The sequence below is a fragment of the Equus asinus genome, unplaced genomic scaffold (assembly GCF_041296235.1).
Source record: "Equus asinus isolate D_3611 breed Donkey unplaced genomic scaffold, EquAss-T2T_v2 contig_77, whole genome shotgun sequence".
NCBI classification, from domain to species: Eukaryota; Metazoa; Chordata; class Mammalia; order Perissodactyla; family Equidae; genus Equus; species Equus asinus.
Window position 1 is genome coordinate 15,001 of NW_027225482.1, and position 10,036 is coordinate 25,036.

Genomic DNA, 10,036 nt, shown 5'->3' on the forward strand with positions numbered 1-10,036 from the left:
CACACGGCACGCCGTGGGGGGCGACGAGGCACCCGTCCCCCCCGAGGGGGACGAGGGGCACGCCTCCCTTACCGACTCGACCCCCCCGCTCCTCAGACACACCAGCGCAGTGGTTACCTGAGGAGGCCGACGGGAACAGAGAACGACACCGCCACTCGGCCTCGGGCGCCTGAGGGACGACCTGGAACGCTCCAGGGGCACCGCCAACGGCCTGGGGAACGCGCTCACGCGCCCGGGAAGGCGCGCGGCGCGGCGGCAACACGGCCCGCCCCACCGCGGGGAGGGCCGCCCGCGAGACACAGCCAAGAGGCACAGGCAGAGCATCCGCCGCGTCACGGAGACCCCGACACCGCCCACGCCACGAGGCACGGGGCGGGGGAGCGAGGTCAGGCCGGATTCCGCACCCCTGCCGCCTCCCACACGCCACTCGCAGCGGGGGAGAACGGGCGAGGGGACCCGCGGGCAGAGCGAGAAGAGCGGTCCCGTTCGCCATGAACGTCCGTCCCTCGTCTGGCACGGCTTAGGCCCGGCCCGGGAGAGCACAGCATCACCACATCGGTCGGCAGCATAACGCGAGGGACCCCCGAGCAAGGGAAGGCCGGCGAGGACAGCGAGCGGAGGAGCCTGCTTCAGCCTCACCGACCCCTCTCCTCCTCCAGCAAGCGCGGGCGACGACCCCAGGACGAGAACGCCTGACACGCACTGGCACGGAGCCGGTGGGATGGGGTAAGTCGCGACCGCACCCGGGTGCCGGCGGCAGGGAGTGCACGTGGTAGAGGACCCCGCGCCCCTAACCCCGCCGCCCTCGGGTACCAGAGACCGGAGGTGGCACCACGGTCGTGGGGGCGCCTGGAACGCACAAGAGCCGGCGCGCAGGCCCCAGCGGGCGGCTCAAGCGGCGGGGGTGGAAACGGGCGTCCGGTTCTCGGCCAGAGCCCGGAGCCCTCCCCGCACACGCATCCAGGCACCCGGAAGCTCTCGGGCGACTGTCACCCGAGCAGAGCGTGTCAGCACTTATCTGGCGGCACAAAACCACCCATTCGGGGGCAAGAATCGCCGCGCCCGGAGACGGGGCCCACCCACGGATCACCAGGGGAACCCCTGGATCACGGCCACGGCCACCAGACCCCAAGCACGACCCCATCGCCACCAGGCCCGGAGCTCCCGGGGCCATCTGGTCGACCCCAGAAGCGTGGCGGCAGGGGGAGCCGGGGACAGCCTCCCCGGGCCGCCCGCGCGGGCCGGGACCGGTCGGTCCCTCCCTCTGAGTCGCCGGGTCAGGACTTAGAAAAGAATTCCGCGGAGGCGCCTCCGGCGACCGGGCCCGGGGCGGGACCGTGGCTCCCGTCCCTCAGCCGGGGCTCCACCTACGCCTCGAGCCGGCCCCCTCCCGCCTCCGGACAAAGACGCGACCCGCGAAACTCGGAGAGAGAAGTCCGGTCCGACGGCCCGGACCCACCCCGGGCACGCGTCCGGGCCGGGGACGCCCTCCCCGGCCCGCCCTCGAGGGCTCCCGGGGCCGGTCCACGCTCTTCTCCAGGGCGGGACTTGGAAAAAAAAACTGCCACGGAGGAGGAGGCATCCGAGGACCGGGCCCGGTCCCCACCGCCAGAGCCGGTCGACTCGGAAGACCAGTGGGGAAAAGGCCAGCCCGGCGGCCGAGCCCGTCGCGCCCTCCACGGGCCTCCCCCGCAAGGCCCCGGCCGGTCGCCCACCTCCGGAGCGGGGCGCGGAAAGGGGATCGGCGACGCGGAAGGCCCGACCACCGGGCCGCCCTCGGGACGACGGCCGGGCACGGGACGAGCTCCCTCGCCCGTTCCCCCGCGGCGGCCCCCCACCCCCTCCCGGGGACGGAGGGGCACCGGCGGCTGCTGGTCGACCCGTCCGGGAGGCCCCACACCCCGGCCGGCACCGGGCGGCGCGGCGACAGCCACCTCCCTCAGTAGCCTGCACCTCCAATCTCCGGCGAGCGGGCGTCGCGCTCACGCCCCGGCGCCACCGGGCCAGATCCCGCCAGCGACGCCGGCCTCCCGGGACTCTGCCTCGGTCACCGCGGCCGAGTCCCGTCCCTTGGCCCGCGTCGCCGGAGCTCCGGAGGAAAGAGACGATATAAAAGCGGCCGCCAGGTGGCACCCGGCGACCGACGACCGCCTCAGCGGGACGGAGCCGGAGCGCGGGCCCGCCGGGGAGCACAGCCGGGCCGCCGGGCCGCCCGATCCCGTCCCGGAGCCCCCTCGGACCCAGCCTCCCGGCCCAGTGCGGCCCCGGGGCGTCCGCCCGCGGGCTCCCGGCCGCCAAGGCGCAGCCCCAGCCGCAGGAGGGGGACTCGGAAAAGGTTTCTCGGGCGATCACCGGGAAGGGGAAGGGGAGAGTTCCCCCCAGAGAGGCCAGGGGGCGGCCCGGGCCGGGCTGGGCCGGTGCGGCCGGGAGGCCGCCGCTTCCCGGAGCGGCTGGAGCGCCCCCGGGGTTCCCGGGAGGACTTAGAAAATCAGGGCGGGCGGGGACGGTCAAACCGAAACCAGGCACGTCATCCGAGAAGGACCGTGATGACGGGAGGAGGAAAGCTTTCCAGTCCAGAGGGCCTGTCGAAGGCAGGCGGAGAGTCTACCCGCTGAAACTGACGAAGATGGGCAAAAGAAGCTAGCTCAGGCGCCGACATCTAAGGAAATAAAAAAAAAAAAGCACGAGGGCGTGGAGAAATGGGGAAAAATCAACACTGAGAAATCTACCCTCTGAAACCGACGAAGATGGGCAACAGGGGCTAGCTCAGGTGGCAATTTTTAAGGAAAAATGAAAGGAAGTGCGTGGAGACCTGGGGAAAAAGCAACACGGAGAAATCTACCCTCTAGAACTGAGAAAGAAGCGCAACAGAGGCTAGCTCAGGTGGCAATCTTTAAGCAAAAAAAATAAGATAAAAAAATACAATGGCGAGGAGACCCGGTGAAAAAGCAACCCTGAAAAAGGTACCCTCTGAAACTGAGGAAGCAGGGCAACAGTGCCTAGCTCAGGTGACAATCTTTAAGCAAAAGAAACACACAAGGGCGTGGGGAGCTGGCGAAAAGGCAACACTGAGAAATCCACCCTCTGAAACGGACGAAGATGGGCAACAGAGGCTAGCTCAGGTGGCAATCTTTAAGCAAAAGAAACACACAAGGGCGTGGAGACCTGGGGAAAAAGCAACACGGAGAAATCCACCCTCTGAAACTGAGGAAGATGGGCAAGAGAGGCTACCTCAGGTGGCAATCCTTAAGCAAAAACAAAGCACAAAGGCGTGGAGCCCTGGGGACAAAGCAACCCTGAAATATCTACCCTCTGAAACTGAGGAACATGGGCAAGAGAGGCTAGCTCAGGTGGCACTCGTTAAGCAAAAACAAAACACAAAGGCGTGGAGACCTGGGGAAAAAGCAACCCTGAAATATCTACCCTCTGAAACTGAGGAAGATGGGCAAGAGAGGCTGGCTTCAGGTGGCAATCTTTAAGCAAAAGAAACACACAAGGGCGTGGGGAGCTGGGGAAAAGGCAACACTGAGAAATCCACCCTCTGAAACGGACGAAGATGGGCAACAGAGGCTAGCTCAGGTGGCAATCGTTAAGCAAAAACAAAACCCAAAGGCGTGGAGACCTGGGGAAAAAGCAACCCTGAAATATCTACCCTCTGAAACTGAGGAAGATGGGCAAGAGAGGCTACCTCAGGTGGCAATCCTTAAGCAAAAACAAAGCACAAAGGCGTGGAGCCCTGGGGACAAAGCAACCCTGAAATATCTACCCTCTGAAACTGAGGAACATGGGCAAGAGAGGCTAGCTCAGGTGGCACTCGTTAAGCAAAAACAAAACACAAAGGCGTGGAGACCTGGGGAAAAAGCAACCCTGAAATATCTACCCTCTGAAACTGAGGAAGATGGGCAAGAGAGGCTGGCTTCAGGTGGCAATCGTTAAGCAAAAACAAAACACAAAGGCGTGGAGACCTGGGGAAAAAGCAACCCTGAAATATCTACCCTCTGAAACTGAGGAAGACGGGCAAGAGAGGCTGGCTTCAGGTGGCAAACGTTAAGCAAAAGAAACACACAAGGGCGTGGAGGCCTGGGGAAAAAGCAACACGGAGAAATCCACCCTCTGAAACTGAGGGACATGGGCAAAAGAAGCTAGCTCAGGTTGCAACCTTTAAGCAGAAAAAAAACACAAGGGCGTGCAGACCTGGCAAAAAAGCAACAGTGAGAAATCTACCCTCTGAAACCGACGAAGATGGACAACAGAGGCTAGCTCAGGTGGCAATTTTTAAGGAGAAATAAAAGGAAGTGCGTGGAGACCTGGGGAAAAAGCAACACGGAGAAATCTACCCTCTAGAACTGAGAAAGAAGCGCAACAGAGGCTAGCTCAGGTGGCAATCTTTAAGCAAAAAAAATAAGATAAAAAAATACAATGGCGAGGAGACCCGGTCAAAAAGCAACCCTGAAAAAGGTACCCTCTGAAACTGAGGAAGCAGGGCAACAGTGCCTAGCTCAGGTGACAATCTTTAAGCAAAAGAAACACACAAGGGCGTGGGGAGCTGGCGAAAAGGCAACACTGAGAAATCCACCCTCTGAAACGGACGAAGATGGGCAACAGAGGCTAGCTCAGGTGGCAATCGTTAAGCAAAAGAAACACACAAGGGCGTGGAGACCTGGGGAAAAAGCAACACGGAGAAATCCACCCTCTGAAACTGAGGAAGATGGGCAAGAGAGGCTACCTCAGGTGGCAATCCTTAAGCAAAAACAAAGCACAAAGGCGTGGAGCCCTGGGGACAAAGCAACCCTGAAATATCTACCCTCTGAAACTGAGGAACATGGGCAAGAGAGGCTAGCTCAGGTGGCACTCGTTAAGCAAAAACAAAACCCAAAGGCGTGGAGACCTGGGGAAAAAGCAACCCTGAAATATCTACCCTCTGAAACTGAGGAAGATGGGCAAGAGAGGCTGGCTTCAGGTGGCAATCTTTAAGCAAAAGAAACACACAAGGGCGTGGGGAGCTGGGGAAAAGGCAACACTGAGAAATCCACCCTCTGAAATGGACGAAGATGGGCAACAGAGGCTAGCTCAGGTGGCAATCGTTAAGCAAAAACAAAACCCAAAGGCGTGGAGACCTGGGGAAAAAGCAACCCTGAAATATCTACCCTCTGAAACTGAGGAAGATGGGCAAGAGAGGCTGGCTTCAGGTGGCAATCTTTAAGCAAAAGAAACACACAAGGGCGTGGGGAGCTGGGGAAAGGCAACACTGAGAAATCCACCCTCTGAAACGGACGAAGATGGGCAACAGAGGCTAGCTCAGGTGGCAATCGTTAAGCAAAAGAAACACACAAGGGCGTGGAGGCCTGGGGAAAAAGCAACACGGAGAAATCCACCCTCTGAAACTGAGGGACATGGGCAAAAGAAGCTAGCTCAGGTTGCAACCTTTAAGCAGAAAAAAAACACAAGGGCGTGCAGACCTGGCAAAAAAGCAACAGTGAGAAATCTACCCTCTGAAACCGACGAAGATGGACAACAGAGGCTAGCTCAGGTGGCAATTTTTAAGGAAAAATAAAAGGAAGTGCGTGGAGACCTGGGGAAAAAGCAACACGGAGAAATCTACCCTCTAGAACTGAGAAAGAAGCGCAACAGAGGCTAGCTCAGGTGGCAATCTTTAAGCAAAAAAAATAAGATAAAAAAATACAATGGCGAGGAGACCCGGTGAAAAAGCAACCCTGAAAAAGGTACCCTCTGAAACTGAGGAAGCAGGGCAACAGTGCCTAGCTCAGGTGACAATCTTTAAGCAAAAGAAACACACAAGGGCGTGGGGAGCTGGCGAAAAGGCAACACTGAGAAATCCACCCTCTGAAACGGACGAAGATGGGCAACAGAGGCTAGCTCAGGTGGCAATCTTTAAGCAAAAGAAACACACAAGGGCGTGGAGACCTGGGGAAAAAGCAACACGGAGAAATCCACCCTCTGAAACTGAGGAAGATGGGCAAGAGAGGCTACCTCAGGTGGCAATCCTTAAGCAAAAACAAAGCACAAAGGCGTGGAGCCCTGGGGACAAAGCAACCCTGAAATATCTACCCTCTGAAACTGAGGAACATGGGCAAGAGAGGCTAGCTCAGGTGGCAATCGTTAAGCAAAAACAAAACACAAAGGCGTGGAGACCTGGGGAAAAAGCAACCCTGAAATATCTACCCTCTGAAACTGAGGAAGATGGGCAAGAGAGGCTGGCTTCAGGTGGCAATCTTTAAGCAAAAGAAACACACAAGGGCGTGGAGGCCTGGGGAAAAAGCAACACGGAGAAATCCACCCTCTGAAACTGAGGGACATGGGCAAAAGAAGCTAGCTCAGGTTGCAACCTTTAAGCAGAAAAAAAACACAAGGGCGTGCAGACCTGGCAAAAAAGCAACAGTGAGAAATCTACCCTCTGAAACCGACGAAGATGGACAACAGAGGCTAGCTCAGGTGGCAATTTTTAAGGAAAAATAAAAGGAAGTGCGTGGAGACCTGGGGAAAAAGCAACACGGAGAAATCTACCCTCTAGAACTGAGAAAGAAGCGCAACAGAGGCTAGCTCAGGTGGCAATCTTTAAGCAAAAAAAATAAGATAAAAAAATACAATGGCGAGGAGACCCGGTGAAAAAGCAACCCTGAAAAAGGTACCCTCTGAAACTGAGGAAGCAGGGCAACAGTGCCTAGCTCAGGTGACAATCTTTAAGCAAAAGAAACACACAAGGGCGTGGGGAGCTGGCGAAAAGGCAACACTGAGAAATCCACCCTCTGAAACGGACGAAGATGGGCAACAGAGGCTAGCTCAGGTGGCAATCTTTAAGCAAAAGAAACACACAAGGGCGTGGAGACCTGGGGAAAAAGCAACACGGAGAAATCCACCCTCTGAAACTGAGGAAGATGGGCAAGAGAGGCTACCTCAGGTGGCAATCCTTAAGCAAAAACAAAGCACAAAGGCGTGGAGCCCTGGGGACAAAGCAACCCTGAAATATCTACCCTCTGAAACTGAGGAACATGGGCAAGAGAGGCTAGCTCAGGTGGCAATCGTTAAGCAAAAACAAAACACAAAGGCGTGGAGACCTGGGGAAAAAGCAACCCTGAAATATCTACCCTCTGAAACTGAGGAAGATGGGCAAGAGAGGCTGGCTTCAGGTGGCAATCGTTAAGCAAAAGAAACACACAAGGGCGTGGAGGCCTGGGGAAAAAGCAACACGGAGATATCGACCCTCTGAAACTCAGGAAGATGGGCAAGAGAGGCTAGCTCAGGTGGCAATCGTTAAGCAAAAACAAAACCCAAAGGCGTGGAGACCTGGGGAAAAAGCAACCCTGAAATATCTACCCTCTGAAACTGAGGAAGATGGGCAAGAGAGGCTGGCTTCAGGTGGCAATCTTTAAGCAAAAGAAACACACAAGGGCGTGGGGAGCTGGGGAAAAGGCAACACTGAGAAATCCACCCTCTGAAACGGACGAAGATGGGCAACAGAGGCTAGCTCAGGTGGCAATCGTTAAGCAAAAGAAACACACAAGGGCGTGGAGGCCTGGGGAAAAAGCAACACGGAGAACTCCACCCTCTGAAACTGAGGGACATGGGCAAAAGAAGCTAGCTCAGGTTGCAACCTTTAAGCAGAAAAAAAACACAAGGGCGTGCAGACCTGGCAAAAAAGCAACAGTGAGAAATCTACCCTCTGAAACCGACGAAGATGGACAACAGAGGCTAGCTCAGGTGGCAATTTTTAAGGAAAAATAAAAGGAAGTGCGTGGAGACCTGGGGAAAAAGCAACACGGAGAAATCTACCCTCTAGAACTGAGAAAGAAGCGCAACAGAGGCTAGCTCAGGTGGCAATCTTTAAGCAAAAAAAATAAGATAAAAAAATACAATGGCGAGGAGACCCGGTGAAAAAGCAACCCTGAAAAAGGTACCCTCTGAAACTGAGGAAGCAGGGCAACAGTGCCTAGCTCAGGTGACAATCTTTAAGCAAAAGAAACACACAAGGGCGTGGGGAGCTGGCGAAAAGGCAACACTGAGAAATCCACCCTCTGAAACGGACGAAGATGGGCAACAGAGGCTAGCTCAGGTGGCAATCTTTAAGCAAAAGAAACACACAAGGGCGTGGAGACCTGGGGAAAAAGCAACACGGAGAAATCCACCCTCTGAAACTGAGGAAGATGGGCAAGAGAGGCTACCTCAGGTGGCAATCCTTAAGCAAAAACAAAGCACAAAGGCGTGGAGCCCTGGGGACAAAGCAACCCTGAAATATCTACCCTCTGAAACTGAGGAACATGGGCAAGAGAGGCTAGCTCAGGTGGCAATCGTTAAGCAAAAACAAAACACAAAGGCGTGGAGACCTGGGGAAAAAGCAACCCTGAAATATCTACCCTCTGAAACTGAGGAAGATGGGCAAGAGAGGCTGGCTTCAGGTGGCAATCGTTAAGCAAAAGAAACACACAAGGGCGTGGAGGCCTGGGGAAAAAGCAACACGGAGAAATCCACCCTCTGAAACTGAGGGACATGGGCAAAAGAAGCTAGCTCAGGTTGCAACCTTTAAGCAGAAAAAAAACACAAGGGCGTGCAGACCTGGCAAAAAAGCAACAGTGAGAAATCTACCCTCTGAAACCGACGAAGATGGACAACAGAGGCTAGCTCAGGTGGCAATTTTTAAGGAAAAATAAAAGGAAGTGCGTGGAGACCTGGGGAAAAAGCAACACGGAGAAATCTACCCTCTAGAACTGAGAAAGAAGCGCAACAGAGGCTAGCTCAGGTGGCAATCTTTAAGCAAAAAAAATAAGATAAAAAAATACAATGGCGAGGAGACCCGGTGAAAAAGCAACCCTGAAAAAGGTACCCTCTGAAACTGAGGAAGCAGGGCAACAGTGCCTAGCTCAGGTGACAATCTTTAAGCAAAAGAAACACACAAGGGCGTGGGGAGCTGGCGAAAAGGCAACACTGAGAAATCCACCCTCTGAAACGGACGAAGATGGGCAACAGAGGCTAGCTCAGGTGGCAATCTTTAAGCAAAAGAAACACACAAGGGCGTGGAGACCTGGGGAAAAAGCAACACGGAGAAATCCACCCTCTGAAACTGAGGAAGATGGGCAAGAGAGGCTACCTCAGGTGGCAATCCTTAAGCAAAAACAAAGCACAAAGGCGTGGAGCCCTGGGGACAAAGCAACCCTGAAATATCTACCCTCTGAAACTGAGGAACATGGGCAAGAGAGGCTAGCTCAGGTGGCAATCGTTAAGCAAAAACAAAACACAAAGGCGTGGAGACCTGGGGAAAAAGCAACCCTGAAATATCTACCCTCTGAAACTGAGGAAGATGGGCAAGAGAGGCTGGCTTCAGGTGGCAATCTTTAAGCAAAAGAAACACACAAGGGCGTGGAGGCCTGGGGAAAAAGCAACACGGAGAAATCCACCCTCTGAAACTGAGGGACATGGGCAAAAGAAGCTAGCTCAGGTTGCAACCTTTAAGCAGAAAAAAAACACAAGGGCGTGCAGACCTGGCAAAAAAGCAACAGTGAGAAATCTACCCTCTGAAACCGACGAAGATGGACAACAGAGGCTAGCTCAGGTGGCAATTTTTAAGGAAAAATAAAAGGAAGTGCGTGGAGACCTGGGGAAAAAGCAACACGGAGAAATCTACCCTCTAGAACTGAGAAAGAAGCGCAACAGAGGCTAGCTCAGGTGGCAATCTTTAAGCAAAAAAAATAAGATAAAAAAATACAATGGCGAGGAGACCCGGTCAAAAAGCAACCCTGAAAAAGGTACCCTCTGAAACTGAGGAAGCAGGGCAACAGTGCCTAGCTCAGGTGACAATCTTTAAGCAAAAGAAACACACAAGGGCGTGGGGAGCTGGCGAAAAGGCAACACTGAGAAATCCACCCTCTGAAACGGACGAAGATGGGCAACAGAGGCTAGCTCAGGTGGCAATCTTTAAGCAAAAGAAACACACAAGGGCGTGGAGACCTGGGGAAAAAGCAACACGGAGAAATCCACCCTCTGAAACTGAGGAAGATGGGCAAGAGAGGCTACCTCAGGTGGC